Source organism: Uloborus diversus, chromosome 3, assembly GCF_026930045.1.
Source record: "Uloborus diversus isolate 005 chromosome 3, Udiv.v.3.1, whole genome shotgun sequence".
In the NCBI taxonomy this organism is placed as follows: domain Eukaryota; kingdom Metazoa; phylum Arthropoda; class Arachnida; order Araneae; family Uloboridae; genus Uloborus; species Uloborus diversus.
This window is the reverse complement of record NC_072733.1, coordinates 201,268,797-201,287,471: the sequence shown is the minus strand read 5'-3', so window position 1 is coordinate 201,287,471 and position 18,675 is coordinate 201,268,797. Positions and strand designations below refer to the sequence as shown.

Sequence of the window (18,675 nt, the reverse complement as noted above, 5' to 3'; positions counted from 1 at the left end):
TCAAAAAAATTGAACTTCAATTTTCAACTGTGATATCCGCAGATAAAATTTTGTTTTATTTCTCATAATTATTTGTAAAATGTTCTATAAATCTGCTCATTAACTTTTACTTCTCACGAATTTTTTTTTTTTTTTTTTTTTTTTTTTTTTCAGTCTTGTCTCATATTATTTACTAAAAGGTTTCATATTACCCTTCAAATAACTTTTACTTTTAATGCTTTTTTGAATGGAACAAACTAATAAAAATCACTTTCGACTAAGCATAAATAGTCATAACTAGATAAAGTTTGAATCTGATTTTGGTTTGACCTTTGTCATTAATTATATATTGAATTAAGTATAAAAATAAAATGCCTTGAAGTAAGGAAGGAAACACTGTAAATATTCCCCCCCCCCCCCCCCTAGTTTGTGTCGATCCGAAGCAAAAAAAAAAAAAACGTTTTACACAGATTTACTTCCATATTATTGCAACTTTAATGTGATTCAATGGTTATCTCTAAATATCGCCAATAGTGGCCGAATCGAAACCAAATGTAAAAAAAAAAAAATAATAATAATAATAAAATAAACCGCCAAATTTGTCGCCAAGCTGGAGACAAAACTTGGCGACCAAAAGCTTGGCGATATATCACCAAGTGTCAGCCAAATTATGACACCACTTGAGTTTGCATCGAAATTAACAACGATTTTCCATCAATGAGGTGCAAAAGACCCCCTTTTGGAACATTAGAATGCAACCAAAAGGGGAGATACACAACTAGACCCCCCACTAAGAGTCTACATACCAAATTTCAACTTTCTATGACGTACTGTTTTTGAGTTATGCGAGATACATACGCACATACATACATACGCACGTCATGAGAAATCTCGTGATAATTCGGGGATACTCAAAATGGCTATTTGGGAGTCCATGCGTTCTGTATATGCACGTGTGGTCGGGTCGAAAAAAAAAAAAACTCAACATTCATTCGGTGGTGAGCAAAATGGAAATTAAGACCAATTTTTGAGAGAAAAATTTTTTCGCGAATAGAATACTTCCTTTATTTTGTAAAAGGAAGTAAAAAATGCATTCCAAAGTAACAATTGTTTGTCTACTTACTTTGCAACCAGAAAATCGTGATTAATGCAATTGAAATCACATGAGTTGAAAGGGTTAATCATTTAAAATGACTGGAAGCGAAAGGGTTAGCCCTTTGAAATCGTAGTAAAAGAAAGGATAAACCCTTTTCTTCAAGATTTAGTTTTTATAATGTATATAACAAAAAGCAAGAGTTGTTAATTTTTGTGATTCCACTAAAATTTCTGAGAGCAACTGAAGTTTAACATTTTAAATGAATTCAACACTGAACAAATCCCTAAATTTATGTTATTCTATAATACCTAAAGTTCCTCTCTTATTAGAAAAATAAACTCGAAAACGAAAACTAAAATTGCAAATCGCTGTTGAAGGAAAAGCGGATGTATTGTACCGTAGGTCAGCATCGAGGGGAAAAGCGGAGTAAGAGAAAAGTGTATCATCCTCAAAAACCTGACGTTGCTCCAGAGCATTACGCCCCAAATGAATGAATGAATCCCAGATGCAATAATCTGTGACCAAAAGTCAAGGAAAAATCAGGGTAGTTACATACCGTTCTCTTCTGGCAACTTCGTCCGGGATCCTCACAGTCGGCAGCAAGAATCATTTGCAAATGACGGCCCTGGGATATCGAAGGAATGGTGGAGAATGCGCGCCAGTTTCCATGGAAACGAGCGAAAAGAGCGCGAGGACCACACCCAATGAGAGTCCGGCAATGATTCTGTCGAAAGGGCGCACGAAATCCTAATCTCAAAACATTGGCTTTTACACCTATTCGGAAACACGGAATTCGATTTATTTATGGCCCATCATGACAGCGATTCTTATCAATCTCTCCTTTGTCTTTTACGATCATCTTTCTTATAGTTGGAGGCGAATCAATTTTTACGTCTTATTTTAAAGTCTTCTTTACATCGTTATCGTGGCTCAAAAAACCCTTTCTTTTGTTTTGTTGAAATAAAATTTGCTTTGTCTCGAGACACATAATTGCTTTTAAATGTGTTTACCTTTTATATCTGAACGTGTCACCAGGACTTCTTACTTCACCTCAATAAAGGGACGCAAACCACAGTTAAGATACAGGAAAGTTAACTTTTCAGGAAGCGCATTGCTAAAGCGTTGCGCGCATCAAAGTTTTATTCGAACCAGTGCTTTCAAATGAGTTCGGTGATTAGAAATTCGGTTTTCTTTTTTCGTCTCCCACATGGCTTATCATCAACTTTTTCATTCAATTTTTTTTTTAATATTTTTCACCTGAAAAACAAATTATGTGACTTACTTTAATGTACCCTAGGGTCAGTGGCGCACGTAGGAATTTCGTAAGGAGAGGGTCCAAAGTTAAAAAGTCCCAGTTTCATATCATTCCCCAATATGAGAACAAAAAATAATAATAAATAAATTATTGAATAAATAATTAGCAATAATTAGTAAAAAATATTAATAACGGATACTTAATTAAACCAGCAGAAAGCACTAGAATTTATGCCTTTATTTTCTCATTATTCAAAAATGGAAACCGCGAAGCAAATTCGTTAATAAGAAGCCTGAAATCTGAAGACCAAGAAAAATCTAATTTTAATCTGTAATTATAAACATGAGTATTCCAGCGTATTCATTTACAGACAGCAATCTGCCTTTATTGGCATACAAAATATCTTTGAATAAAATCTAGTTTTCTTGTTCGTTTTTCGATCTTATTTATAACTTCCTCAGTGTGTGATGGTGACATTGCTTGAATTCAGCACTGCAAGAACCCATTGAACGTTCATTATACATAGTTCTCCTTAAATATGTTTTTAGCCTTCTCAAAGTCGAGAAAGATCTCTCGCTTATGCAATTCGTAAAAGGAAAAGTGTACATTTTTTTAAAAAAATCTTTTATTAAGATGATTTTATGTTTTCACGTATAAGAACTGAAATTTTTGTTCTCTTTGTTTGAAATTATTTTACGTATAAAATACATGGAATTATAATCAATCGAAAAAAAAATGAAGAGCTATGGGAGGGGTCCGGACCCCCTGGACCCCTCCCATGTGTGCGCCACTTCCTAGGGTGGGTGCCACGCTTTACAACATTTTTTTTTCGAAGCGAAATGTAGGGAAAAAGAGGCCAATTCCCAAGGACATCAGATATGAATTTCTTTTTCAAATAAATTAATATCTTGTCTGAGAAGCATTGCTTCAAAATTTTTAATAAAATCACCAAAATATTCACTAACTTTAGTTTGGTTAAAGTGGCCATATTTTTGCTTCAACAGCACTTCATGAAATTTGATGTTCAAACCTCAAAATGACAGCTAAGCACCCTTGCAGGGGCAGAAAATCAAAAGAGGCGTGAATTGTTTCTACAGTCGAACCTCGATTTAACGAAATCATAGGGACCGAAACTTTTATACGTTAAATCGGGGTTATTCGCAATATCAGGGTGTAAAAAAATTTTCACTCGTCTTATCTGAAAGCCCTAATAAGCAATTGCATAAAAATAGCCATAATTAGAAGGTGTACACTTTTTATTCAGCATTCCTCGACTTATTACACTGGTTAATTTGAAATTTTAAAGTGCTGAGTAATAGGTGTTTGAAAATTTCTTTGATAAATTTCCTTGATAATTGACTCGAAATAGTTCTCTTTCAGCTCTACGGAGAGAAAAGAATACTGTGTCATTTACAGCCTGCTGCATGAGATGTAATTTTAGTTCCCAGGCCATTTAAAGCATTAGAAAAAGTAAGTTTTAATTGGAGTTTCATTTTCACTTTCTGAATCATAATTGCTATTCATTGATGGCCCCGTCACCCGTCAAAAATTGCTTATTCCGAAAAAAGTCTTTTTTCGCTTCGGACAAGATGAATATATCATTTGGAAAACAATCCAGTATTTCCAAACTCAAATACTCAAATTAACAAAAAAAAAAAGAAAAAACATTTTTTAGGCTGTTAAAATAATTCGTTAATTTACGGGTTTATTATTCGTTGAATACAGGTTTTGCCTTCATTTTACTCGGAGAAAAAGAAAAATTCGCTAAATCGCGAAATTCGTTAACTAGAGGTTCGTTAAATCGGGGACCGACTGGATTATGTCAAGAATATCTGTGTGAGATGTGAACACTTTTTCCAAATATTATGTTTCTCTTCTGAACTAAAGTTAAAACACGAGGCTCTCTAATGAACACTAAAAGTGTAAAGTCATTTACATATCGCAAGAAATTTATATTTCCCTCAACCTCCAGTTATTAGCGATCAAAGTATTACTCAAAAAGACAGCCAAGCGAAATTAGGGAACACGAGAAAGTCCTTTGCTGTAACAATACAAAATATACTAATTACTGCTTAAATGTATTTTATTTTTACCTATTTTAGTCTCTTTTCATCAGATTCGGTGATTGTAATATATTAGAAGGTTGCACTACTTTGAATAGTTAAGAGAGCTTACTCTTTTTCCCCCCTTCGCGACGAATCATAGCTAGAAAACAAATAAACCACGTAAAAGAGTCTTTTCCCCATCAAAATACTATGTCGTTTTTTAAATTTATTTCTTATAATAAAATATTTTTAAGAAAAACAAAAATTTGGATAAATAATCAAATCTTCTTCATACAAGGAGACTTGTAATGGGGGGGAAATCCTTTTAAGTGTTTTAAATACAAGTTAAACGTTTATTATTTTGACATATTTATTACTTTTTCATTAAAAAAAATTCATTTGAAATTAAAAAAAATGAAGCAAAGGAAAAACAATACAGATTAAATCTAATATTTAACAAACCAAATCAACTCTGTAACAGGAAATAACCAACACTGCTAAAGAAACTTACAATTGTTTATCGGTATTGATCAAGTTTTCAATGAAAAACTAAGAAATAAATATTAAAAAAACATTAAAAATTTAACGTATATAATTATAAGTGACGAGAAAATTCAGTATTTTAACGTCATAAACCGTAAAAAATTTTCAAAATTGACACCAACAATTAGCTGAAATTAGTGGGATGAAATAAAAAACGCTAAATTGTCGAATTTCAAAAACGATTTTGGAAAAATGAAGCATCCGATTAGCTTAATGGTAGATTTAAACGTCGATGTATTTTATGTATATATATATATATATATATATATATATATATATATATATATATATATATATATATATATATATATATATATATATATATATATATATATATATACACACACATATATATATATATATATATATATATATAATGCGGCGACGACATACTTCTCCAAAGGCAACTTCTTTTTTCAGGCTCAGGCTATTGATACGGGATTTATTATAGCTGTAGGCTACGTTTTGTAAGGCAACGGCATTTCTGTTGAACAATGACTAGAATAAACAGCATATACTATGTGTAAAATCATATTAAAAGACACTATATTTCGAATCAACTCTCCTTGGTTCGAAAGGATCAAGTATCCTGAAGAAAAATAATTCAGAATTACAGAAAAAAAAAGCAACAAATTGTTACTTTTCACTTTTTGAATCTTCTATCATATCATAAAGACAATGTATGTACTGCTTAGTTTCTTCAAAAAAGCTAGCAACATTTTAAATTCACACCACAAAAAGATAACATCCCCGCTGAAAACGGACAATGACACATTACCTCAAATTTATACGTGAAACAGCCTATGTGACACTTGGGGATGTAAAGCTACGTTACCAGTAATAAAATTGTACGTCGTATTTGTGTGTCGAGATTCGAGTGGGAGATCAAGTCTCCCCCTGAGGGATCAAACATCACCATTCTTTCTACCATGATAATAAAAGAGATCTTTTGTTTAAATACAAATCCTTCTGTTGAAATTTAAGACCACGCACAGTCCTGATTTTTTTTTTTACAAAACCTTAACCTGCCTAAAACTACTTTAAGATGTCTTATGTCACTCTTACTCTAATCACGATAATTATCCAAATGTTTAACAATAAGAATGTTGTCGAAACATAGAAGCAAGAAAAAAAATCGCTAATATGTGTCTATTGGCTACATTTTTAAACAAATAATTTTGACATGCTTTTGATTTTTACAGTAGAACCTCTATTATCCGAATCAATTGGGACCGAACTTCCCATTCGGATAATCAAAAATTCGGATTGGATATTTAAGAAAAAGGTTCTATTTTGATCAATTACTGAATGTATTTTTAAAATGAGAGAGTTTCATTTTTAAAGAAAAAGAGCTTTTAATTAATGAAGTGGAAAGGTAACTCGTTTCAAGCTAAGCGTACTTGCAAGTGATGTGCATCAGTACAGCGTGTGCAAAGTACATACCGAACTGTTAATGAAAGTTATTGTTTGCTGAACATTTCAGTCAAAATAAGCTGTTTGACTACAGCTCGCGTAGACAGAATAATTATTTTCTTAATCACAATACGTTTACGCCTTTCTCTTTCCTTCTGAATTCCAAAAGCGATTCGGATAATCAGCTTTTCGTGCAGTCGGAGTTCGGATAGTTAGAGTTAAACTGTACTTTATTAAAAAAAAAGCTTTTCAAAGTTGGTCTGAAACACTTTTACTTTATACGAAACGAAACGTGTTAACAGCATAAATTTACGCATCCCCTCCCCTTTCCTATAGTAAATTTAGAAACTCTTGATGTAAAAATTTAAAAAAAAACTTTTCATATTGTTTCATAAGGCAGTTTTGGTCCCATGTGCAAAAGGTTGGATCACTTTAAAACTAAAATACAAACTAACATTTTTTTTTTTATTGAGCGATAATACTTTTCATTTGAGAAGAATTATTTAAAAGCAAGCAAATAGATAGTTGTTCTATGTGTATGTGTCTGCGTTTGTGAAAAAAAAAATTTTTTGCGACAAAAATACACATGAAAGCAAGTTTTAAATTTTTCTCAATTAAAAGCATTTTAGAATATTAGAATGACTAAAAAAATTGAATAACTACGAATTTTTCTTTTCTTAATAAAAAAAAAGCACGTGAAAGCGTCTGATAATAGAGCCTTACAATCTTTGAAAAAGAAAACATAAATAATTCAAACGGTAATAAACCAAAAACTAAATAAGAAAAAAATAAGCAATAAATCAAAAACCAATTAAAACCTCCAACGCGGACTTAATGAATCACAAAACTATTTACAAAATTGAAAACACGCAAAAAAACACCAAAAGGAATTTAGGAATTCAGTGTGTTAGGAATTCAGACTGTGGGAACCAGCTCAAATTTCATTCATTTTAATCTTTATTTCTGCTTAAGTGGTGTGTATCAATCGTGGGTGAGAAATAATGTCGGTGAATAAACTGAAAAGGAAAAGAATCGAAAAGCAAGATTATTTCATTTACTATCCGGGAGAATTATAACTCAAAAAGTTCAAGTAGTTATAAGTATTTGCAAAAATGGTTTGCGAATTAAACGAACATGATTGAATTGTGTGGGGTAATTACGGGAGAGATGGACCACCGTGTGAGATGGACCAGTTAGAAATTTCGTTAATGTGCCTCTCAATAGATGAAATAACCAGGTACGGAAAGACATTTTGCATGACGCGCTGCTGTTTGCTTCTCAAAAAACTATCTTTCGTCAGCTAAAAATCATTGTTTCTTTTGGTAAGTCGAATAGTTTGTTACATTGTTATAATTATACAATCTAAGCTTTTGAATGAAATGTAATCTATCTGCGCTTTGGGTGTGGTATTGTCTGGGTACGTGTTGGCTTCGTAATAACCTAAAATGGCGACGTGAAATTCACAGTGAAGAGTTACGGGGGATTGTCATTTTTGCCCAGACATTTGGGAGAGATGGACCACCTCTAGACGGGAGAAATGAACCCTATACAAAGTTGAATTTTTAAAATATTGATTTCCAAAGAACTGAATTTAAAATACTAAAGTGTAGTATTTTTCCTCTTTCAGAATACGCAAACTACCTATAATAGAAAAGTTTTGTCTACACTCGGGGAATCGACTGAAACTTATTTGAAAAACGCTGTTAAAGCCGTCAAAGAAAAGAATATGGGTGTAAATGAAACAGCAGAAACTAATGAAACAGCGCTCCTAAAACAACTTTGAAGAGAAGAATTAAAACTCATAACTTTACCAAGGGTGTTTTAGGACTGTCATCAGTACTGGGGTGTGGCAATGAAAAAACTGTTTTACACATACAAAAACTACAGAATCGGGGTTTTTCCACCTTCTAGAGATTCTCTCTGGCACATAGCTTACGTATTAGCGCAAAAACTTAAGATACCTCATATTTTTAATAAAGCTAAAAAGGCTGGCTGTGATTGGCTACAAAAATAACGTTTAACTTCTTAAGGTTTATGCATATTAAACGTCAAATAGTAAGACATGTAAACTTAATATTAAATACTTGTAAGTTTATTTGATTCTCATGTAATGCAAATCAACACCTATAGATATTAAATGAGCAACCATTTCATAATTTATTATGATCCGTATCACCCATTCAAATGGTCCATTTCACCCGGACTACTTCGAGTGAGATGGACCGCATAGAAAAAGTTTAAAATCAGAACAGGAATTGCTTTAAAGATATGACCTTCTGCACCTCGATGCTTATAAGAAATATCATGCACTCTATGTATATACAATGAAAAATAAAATATATGTAAATGTGCAGTCTTCAGAGAATGAAGAAAAATGTGGTCGATCTCCCCCGGAATTACCCTAATTGCTCTAGAAACAAAAGGATTTTTTTTTCTTTTTTCTAATTAGCTTTCATGCAAGTTTTTTCTCATGTAGATTTACAAAAAAAAACACTTCAAAATGGTATTATTTGGAGAAAAGAATTGCCACGGAGAAAAAAAATTGTCCTTTGAACACTATATATATATGGTTTATTTATTTATCTAGTTAGTTAGCTTATGACCTTGCAACTGAAATTTCTTTCGTCCGGCCATCTCATTTTTGAGTTGTTGAAATCGTCTTGAATATATCGTCAGCACGAAAAACTTTAATAAAATGCCTCGCTCCACCTTCTTCAAACACACCTCAAACCGCTATTTAACAATGTAGCTTGGCGAGAACGAAAGGATACATTTTCAAGTAAAAACGCAAAGATTCTTTCATCCCCGCCGATCTCATTCCCGTCACCGCGCAATCTAATCTGCTGCAGAGAGAAATATTCCGAGAGATGGGAACCGCCGATAGAATTCAGCACCCTTCATCCGAAACAAGGTAAAAAGAAGACAAAAGAGGTGAGGGGGAATCTTCTTTTGTAGGGCAACCACACCCAAGAAGCATTAGATTTAAATTTTGAATGCGGTGGAGTAACTAGGACTTCGTGATTCGGGTTTTTTTTTCTTCTGGTTTTTACTATTTTTGCACATTATCCGAAAAGACGGAGAATGTTCTAAAAATAGTCGATCGAACTCCACTGACATTTTGCAGCCGTGGCATAGTTGCCAGATTGCGCTTTTTGGAATTTTTCCGTTTAGCCAAACGATCGATGCTAGATCTCTCTCCATTCACCTTCTTCACTTTTCTCTTCTCCAGCAACGCCCTTTAGGTTGCCGGGGAAGAAGATGAAAGGGATTAGAGAGAGCTAGGAAAACCTCAGAAGGAAGGGATCAGTGACGCGTGGAAACATGCAAATTCCATGTTGGAAATGATTTTCCGTTTTGACAACTGATAGTTTGTAAACTTCAAATGACAGTCTTTAAGTGATAGCGTTGATCACGTTAAAACAGCGTTTCTCGACCTTTTTTGACTCGCGGACCGGCAAAAAATTTTGAAAAAAAAAAAAATATGCGGACGGATGAAGGGTTTTTTTTTATTATTACTTTTTTTTAATTTTATTTGCAAAAAACAAAACATCCCTCGAGTTGGACCGTTAAAGAATTATGACAAATAATTTTGGACCAATGACTTCCTCTCCCCCCCCCCCTCTTCCCTTTTTTTTACAACAAATAAATTACATAAATGAAATTGTACTTGGTATTAAAAACTCATAAAAGATATTTAGGTGTAAAGATAAGTAATTCATGTAGCAATTGTACATAAGTAAATAAACTGTTAGGGAAAACCACTGAAAATTATGAAAATAAATCAAAAAATTCAAGTTAAAATATCATATATGGTCTCAGGGGTGCTCACCTAGAAGGGGGTTGTGGAGCAGACTGTGCCATTGAAATTTTTAGGGGGGTGTTTTCAGGGGTATTTTTCTCATTTTGGGGGCTCTTGCTTTATAGGGGATCTCCACAATATTTAGGCGGGGGGTGCGCCCTTGCCCTTAGAGGGGTCACCTCTGTACGGTCTTACTATCATGTGTTTTTTTTTTTTTTTTTTTTTTTTTTTTTTTCATTTTTTGGAGCAAGGAATGCTTTTGAACTAGGACGAGCAAATATCTCATGACCGGTCAAATTTTTATGCGGCCCAGTGACGGTCCGCCGGACAACCGGTAGAGAATCACTGCGTCAAAATATTATTTTTAAAAAAGGCATAAAATGAAATAGTATGTCCCAAGTTTGGGCATTTATTTTTAATTCGAACTGCAGTTTAGAACATGAAAGTTCATTATAGCTTTATGACGTATCATGGGGAAAAACGATTTTATTTAATCTTTTCTTTCTACGTCGGAACATTTCAATTGGTTTCGTCGTTAAGTTTCTCACTTTGGAATAGTTTTCTTTCTTTAATATCGGAATTCCACGCTGATTTTAACTTTTATTTTCCATGTAAGAGAAAAAAAAATCATTTATATTTTTTTTTGTCACGTTTTTATATACACGCTTATTTTATACAGAATCGGTAAAAAGACCACCCTGTTTATAAAATCAGTTTCGCGGAGTCCCGAGAGGTGGCGTCGAGGTTCGATTGTAAAATCTGCACGCTGGTAAAGCTTAGTTTCGCTGTTTGCAATAATGCACAGAAGAATAACAAAGCAATTAGTTCTTCGTCTGCGGGTAAAAAGTTCCAAAACTCACATAAAACATTAAATGACTATTTTTTATAGTTAATTAATCTAAAATCGAATGACAAGAGGCCCAACAGCGGCAAAAACTACACCCGCATACCGAATTTCTGGGCCTTACCCTTATCCCCGGACCCAGTGGCGTAGCGAGAAAAAATCCTTGGGGGGGGGGGTAATTTTTTCTGAAGTTTAAAGTAAAGCTACGCCCTCAAGTTTATACACATACACACACACATATATATATATATATATATATACAGTGAAGCACCGTTTATACGTTTTTGAAGGGACTGTATGAAAAAACATAATTGATAAAAACGTACAAAAGAGAAACGTATAACCGTGCTTCACTGTATATATATATATATATATATATATATATATATATATATATATATATATATATATATATATATATATATATATATATATAAATTTTTGGGGCTCATGGGGGGGTTCTAACCCCCCTATCCCCCTCTATGGCTACGCCACTGCCCGGACCTACGCCACAACAAACACACAACTTGTTTTATTTTATGCATAGGTTTATATTCCTATATTACTAAATAATCTTTAAAAAACTATATATATATATCTATATATATATCTATATATATATATATTGTATTTTCATTTCATCCGTTCTAATACAAACTGATGAATGATGCCTATCGTTACAGGAGTTAAAAAAATGGTGCAGAATTAATTGCGTGAAACACATTTAGTCACAGATGAGAACACGACAGATTTTCCGCTATGACTCTCGATACTAAGATGAGTGTTTTTGCCCAATAGTGGTTTGCGAAAAATGTAACGCAAACAGAGCAGCTTGAAACAAAGATTTTGAAGTAAAAAACCTAATTACTGGAAAAAGATACAGAAATTACTAAACCTGAAATTGTATAGACATGCACAAACAGCGGATCATGTACCACCAGTTTGGTATAAAAGTATTAAATATAATTTCACACTAAAAAAAATAATAAATACATATGAATCTCCTTACATTATAAACCTATAAACATTATTTGTTCATAAAATCTGTATAGGTGGAATTGAGTTGCTGAAAAGCTTTAATGTTAATATTATCGTGCTGATTGATATTTACCAAATTTTTTGCTTCCTCTGGGTTTCTTTCCCCACGTATTCTGATTTTAAGTAAATAAATAGTTCCAGAAAAATAGTAGTTTGGAGGAATTGTGTAGTTTTTAAAATCGAGAAGGTGAGTAAAGCAGAGAGGTTACATATACTGCCGTGTGCAGGTAAACGGCAGTATCTGCAGAAATGAGTTATTTGAAGAAAGTTGTGTCTGAATCAATATTAACCATAGAGAAATCTTGGAATTAGACGTTTTTTTCGTGCCTATTTTTTTAGCGGAAGCCAAAAAAGCAAGCTTGTACAATAAAGCTAACGTACAATAAATAGATGACAAAAGTGGACAAAAATGAAAAATAAAAAATTTGCAGTTGCTGCCCTTTACCTGCACACGGCAGTACAACTGTTGTTATGCAGCGATTAAAAAAAGTTTTATAATTTAAATACATGGGTAAATCGGTATCGAAACGACGAACAAATGAATAAAAAATTCCAAACGAGAGCCTTATAAATGACGTCCTAATGTTTCTTCAAAGCTATTCTTAGCTGTAAAATCAGATTCTAGATGCTTCATCAGATTACGCCCAATTGATACAGTGAGATGCACAGGGGTGTAAGTGACAAAAGAAAGATTTTGAACAAAACTCGTGCAAAGTTCGAATCATATGGGAGCGTTAATGTTTTCTTTTTCTAGGTCAGGAGAGATAGCAACACATGTTAAGTATTACTAACATCTCGTGCAACAAAAGATATGGGTGTTTCTCGTATTATTTGTACTATTAATCTCCAAATTTTCAAGTAAGTCAGAACACCCTTTTGCTTCTAAGGACAGCAATTGCAATCAGTTTCCTTTTTTTGATTCTTCGTATATTTATTTATTTATTTATTTACTTTTTACTTTATTTCATTTTATTATTATTTTTTTTTTTACTTTTTTTTAAAGTTATAATTATTGCCTAGTATTCCAAATAATTCTTCTTATTTATTTACATTTTTCTTTCTCTGTTTTGTATACTTGTTCTGGGGTAGACAATTCTGATATTTGCTTGATGTTATTAAATCTCAAAAGTTTAGAAAAAGGAAGAAAATGAATTACATTAAACTACCACAACTAAACAACAAGGCTATAGATCGTATTTATTCGGTAGATCTTCAAAAACTGTTCAAATAAATTATGAGAAAGCAAAAACAGCTTGTCGTAGCTTTTACAAAATAGATTAAATATATATATTTTTGACAGTAAACTCGTAAAAAACGTTTACACTTTATCAAAAAGAAAAAAAGGATCTACTATTTTCGTGTTCAAGTTCATCATAAACTATTTAACCTATGCTGCAGTGAAATATGAACTACAAAAAAAAATTAAGCTTATCGAACACGAGTTTAACACAAATCAATACACTTCAAAGCAGTTACTTAGAACTGAATCCAAGGTCGTCAAAAATGAATTGAAAGCTTGTTTCAATAAAGGAAATGTTCTTAGTAAACTGTAGAACCATATTTGAAAATGTATATTTTATGAAATATGTTCAAAATAAGAATACTTACAAAATTAAATTCAATGGTATTACGACACGAAATCCATAATTTTCATTGTAACTGTTTTTTATGCAGTTAATTCTCATGTTACTAACATTTCTGTGCTTCAAAGTCCTATTTACCATTATCAAGCTTTAACTAAATATAGTGACTGTATTTATATTGCATTAACTTACTTAAACTAAGCTAAATTGATAATTAATGCAGTAGGTTTTGCAGCATATATCTAAAGATTATTTTTATTCTTTCAGAAACAGGAACGGTATATTTATGTCACAAGGTAAAAAGAATCATTCTGATGTTTACCACCAAGCTGCTTATGGGAAAACAATTAATTAAAAGACAGTAATTACGACTATGGAATACTCGTAAAACACTGAGTTAGATTACGAAATCGCTTGACCTGTCAAAGGATTCCAAAAGAAAAACTGCTTAACTGTGGATGAAAAAATTACTGTTGAGGTACTTATAATTATTACGAAGTGGCAATAGTCACTAAGCAGCAAAGACTTATTTAAGATGTGTGGAAGTTACCTGAAATAGCACCTGGAACTAGTAACATCATTCCCTCAAATCGGCCAAAATCAAACCGGGCACGCACAGTTTTGAGAACGAATAGAAGAAACAAATTAGGGGGGGGGGGGGGGGAAATAGAAACTGAAACTAGATCAAAGGAAGAAAATTTAGACAAGATGATAAAAGTTTCACTCACAATTAAAGGTTCAATCATTGCGTTTTGATTGTTGGACACGAAATTCGACTCGTTTGATATTTGCTTGAATAAAGCATGTTTCTGCACTGATTCCTTGTCAACTGATCAAAATTATTTCTCTAACAAAATATTTCAACCCAATGATGGAAACATTCGAAAATTTCTCACAGTACGTCTCGAAACATATTTGAGAAAAAAGAGAAAAGACCAATTATCTGTCTTCCATATCCCCTCTCCCCCTTTCTTAACTAACCTAAACTTTTGGCAACAAAAATTATAATGCTTCTGTGTTCAAGAACTGTCAAACATCATGATGCATTTTATCTCCGACATCTAAACTTTTCATAGTAAGAACGAAAAACGTAATTTTCAAAACCTCAAACATTCAGTCATAATAAATTTCAAGGTGAAAAATCACGTGTTTCTCCTTTTGACTTCAATTTCAAGCCCTCTTCAAGAAAAGTAATTTTCGCTTCAAATAATTTAGACATTTTGGACAGTTTAAATTGAGCAAAATTTTACTTACAAAAAAACCCGCACACCTGAACTGCGGCATTAGCCTTCTAAATTTCTTTTCATACAAAGAATAAATGCTTTTGAAATTTCCATGTCATAGGTGCATCGTTAGTAGAAGTTTCGTCATGGTCTTTTCATGCGATTCACCACCTGCCAATCATAAATGTCGTTTTTTTTGGAGAATAGTAGGTTTGTAAAATGTTATTCGCCTAATTTTCACGATTTCTACAATGTTAAAACGATGCAATTTCTGGACGTAATATTTTTCTTAACATCGCATCAAAAGGAGGAATTTTTATTTATGAACGAACTTTGGAGCAGCGAAGATTATGATTGCTAGAAGGTAGTACATGAAACATTTCAGTCGCTATTGGAGTTACTTTTATGATTAATCAATTATGATTATTTAAAAATGTACAGTCCAGTTGTGATAGCTTCTTCAAAAAAACCTATGGAAAGTATCATTACATTTTTAAAATCTCGATTATAAGAACTATAGTATTTTTTTAAAAGAATTGATTGCGAGTGGGATTGCATTCTGTAAAAGTTTACTAAATTATTATATTTTCAAATATTGACCAAAAACAAGAATGCAATTCAACCTTTGTTTTGTTTTTTCATGCAAATTATTTGTAAACGAATAGAACGTTGTAGAGAAGCGTTACTTTCGCAAAATAATTTTAATAGTCTATTTTAGATTGGTTTTCCCCCTCAGAGAAAAATTCCTTAGATGCCTGTTTCTCTGCTACGCATTTATGCTACCGATTATTTTTCCCGATATTTGATGTTTATATTTATACTGTCGCATTTTTTTCCCTTTTTCATTTAAAAAAAACGGGTAGGGATGAAAGGAAATAATTTATTTTATGAAAAGCATAAACGAGAGAAGAAATCTGAAAAGCAGATAGACTGAGCACTATTATTTTTCTCACTTCATTCGAAATTATTTTTCTCACTCAAGAAATCAATATTTTAGAAACTAAACGCTAATACATGTATTCATCACACGTATGTTTCTTTCAATTTAGGTATAAAAAAATATTGAAGACAGACGTAAACAACGGTAAAATTTTAGTTTCCCTTGATAGAAAGCAGTTCATTAAAAATAATAGCGTTTTATATGGTTCATAATGCTTAAGTTTAAGGTACGTTTTACTGTATTTTTTGAAATGCAATTGATGAAAAGTTACTGGCGTCCAAAGCAGAAAGTAAACTTTCCACCAATTAATTTATTTTGAGCATGATTATCACACTCATGCAAAATAAGACAAGAAATAATAACGTTCAATCGCACAAATTGCAGATCTGATGAATTTTCATCCATTCAGTTCATTTCTTTTGCACTGAAAAATACTTCCCTTGTAAGGCCGAAACATGTGTCGGTAGTAATCTACAATTTTGTGCAATTAAAAGACGTTTTTTCTTATTTCACTTTTCAAGCACAAAGGTATTTATTCAACTTTTATCACATTCATTGTTCCTCATTGTCCAATCAAAGATGAACCTACAGAAATTTTATTTTTCCGAAAAATGTTGAACTCCAACATTTACTACTCTGTTCCAAGTATCAAAACAAAAAAAGAAATTAAGAATCTGAGTAGAACACATTTTGAAAAGTGATGAAAATTGTACATTCCTCTCACTTACTTTGCAATTTCCTCTGCATTTCATCTTCATCTATCACGCATTCGGATATTGCACATTGACCAGATCCTGGAAGATTTATGAGTTCCAACCTTATTCAAATTTCATTTCCCATTACCCTAGATGTCTTTGAATGAGCAAAAAGCGGCACAGAAAACGAAAAAAGAAATTCGAAAATCTTTGTCCATTCTCCGTTCTACATTCTATAATGTGACTTTAGTCAAAGGATTCAGTCACGCGTACCACCCTTCCTCGCATCGTGCAAGGAACTCCCGGCTATTACTAGTCTGCACTGCAGCAGATAAAGATCGACACCTCCATTTCTAAAGAAGGAAGTTATATAACAGTATTATGTCGCTGCATGTGGCAACAGTAAGTGGGATACATCTTCATGTCTGCAAGAGGAAAACATCATCGGTCAGCTTATGACAAAATATGTATTCAGGTCGGTGGAATTTTCGTCAAAACATGGAAACCCACTCAATCCTCAATTGACACCCATCCGTCTTCGTCATAAACATGACCAAAAAGCAAAATATCGCCTACTTTAGTTTGTTAACATTTAATTGCTTTGTTCTCTCCCCCCCCCCTTATAATGAGTTTTGATCATTCTTCTGAACACGATAAATAGAAAAAAAATTCCCATGAAGAATTTCACGAATGCTGAAAAAAATTCACCGTAAACAAAATGAAAACGATAACTAATTAACTAATGCCATCAATGTATGCAACCGAACTAGAAGACTGCCGTGGACAGATAAACAACAGTATCTACAATTTTTTTTATTTTGAAATTTTCATGTTTGTTTTTCTTTTTTGCACTAATTTCACTTCAGGATTTGTATACAAATTTGTTTTCTACTGAAAATAAAGCATGAAAAGAGCGTAAAAATCCAGCGTTTCGTATGGAATCAAAAACGCGTTTCTACAGATATCTCAAAAACTCATTTCTGCCACTTACGCGCCAACTGCAAGAAATCTTTAAATACTTATTTGAAATAACAAATCTTTTAATTACATGTTCAATGTAACTTTTAAACATTTTGAAATTTTAGTGACAATAACAATTTAAATGCATACACTGTTTAAATACGCCTCAGAATTTCTAATGAAATTATTTACACTTTATCAGTATTTTACAAAACACATCATCAGTTAATTTCCGAATCTTTTATGGAATAATAGATCTCCCACGTCAGATTCAAGTTTTCTCTACGTTTTGGAAGCAATAAAATATGCTTAAAAAATTCAATATTTTAAAACGTAGCTATTACGTAGTTGTAGGTACTACATTATATATTTTAATATTCCACCAATATATGTTTAAAAATGACACTAAACAGAGTTGTTTTTTAAAGTTTATGGTTCTTAAATTTTTCTCTCCATCAGGTCTGCAAATGCGAAGTAACTGGTTTCGTCCAATTTTACTTGTCATGTGTTACTAAAAGTATTTATTTATGCATTTCACCTTCCCAGCTATGTTTATGTGCTATTTCGGTTTCTTTGTTCCCCATAAGTACTGTATTTGGAGGGGGTGAGGAAGGGGGTAAGTGGAAACTAAATTTTTCATTCTTCCTATTTTCCGGAAGATTAAATAACACTTTTGAGAGTATTTTACATAAACTCAGCGTATAATTTAATTTTTTGTATGTGAGCGAGTTGATCGCGATTATCTTAGGGTTGAACCGAAAACAATATGGTAAACTCAATTATACACCACATAAAATCAAATCTCAAATGAACATAAAATTATTGAGGTTCCCGCATAATACACTTACTTCGGAGAACGTGCTTTGGAGCGGTTTCACATTTGCTGAATTTCTTAGTTATCTTTATTCCCTAGAAAGAAAAGAAAGAATTAACTATTACAGGTTTATTTTATTAAAAAGCTATAAGCATAGCATTCGTCGGAATAGAAAAGACATATATGGATGGCTTAGAATGAAAACCGGATTATTTCATTTACTGTCATGAATTGGTATCATTCCCCTAATTTGTTTACAGTTTCATGCTGCATCAGTAGAAACGAGCTGATGTGTGCATCATATGACTTCCTTTTACGCCAATTTAATGTATTTCCCCATCATTGGCAATTTTAATGTGATTCAATAGTTAACTCTCTAAATATTACCAACAGTGGCCAAATTAAAACCAGATTTAGAAAAAAAACAGAACGCCAAATTTGTCGCCAA

The 18,675-nt window shown here is 32.5% G+C and overlaps 1 protein-coding gene across 3 annotated transcripts in view; it reads right to left on the bottom strand.

Moving 5' to 3' along the window:
* LOC129219381 (tetraspanin-11-like) overlaps positions 1-18,325 on the bottom strand; it is a 165,952-nt gene extending 147,627 nt beyond the window's left edge. Inside the window, exon 1 of one of the 3 annotated variants that reach the window (XM_054853758.1) lies at positions 18,262-18,325. The gene's annotated coding sequence lies outside the window, so the exon portion shown is untranslated. Of the gene's footprint in view, positions 1-1,631; positions 1,699-18,261 lie in introns of those variants that run through there. The other 2 variants (XM_054853759.1, XM_054853757.1) reach the window with 2 other exon arrangements.
* Between the last annotated feature and the right edge of the window lie 350 nt (positions 18,326-18,675).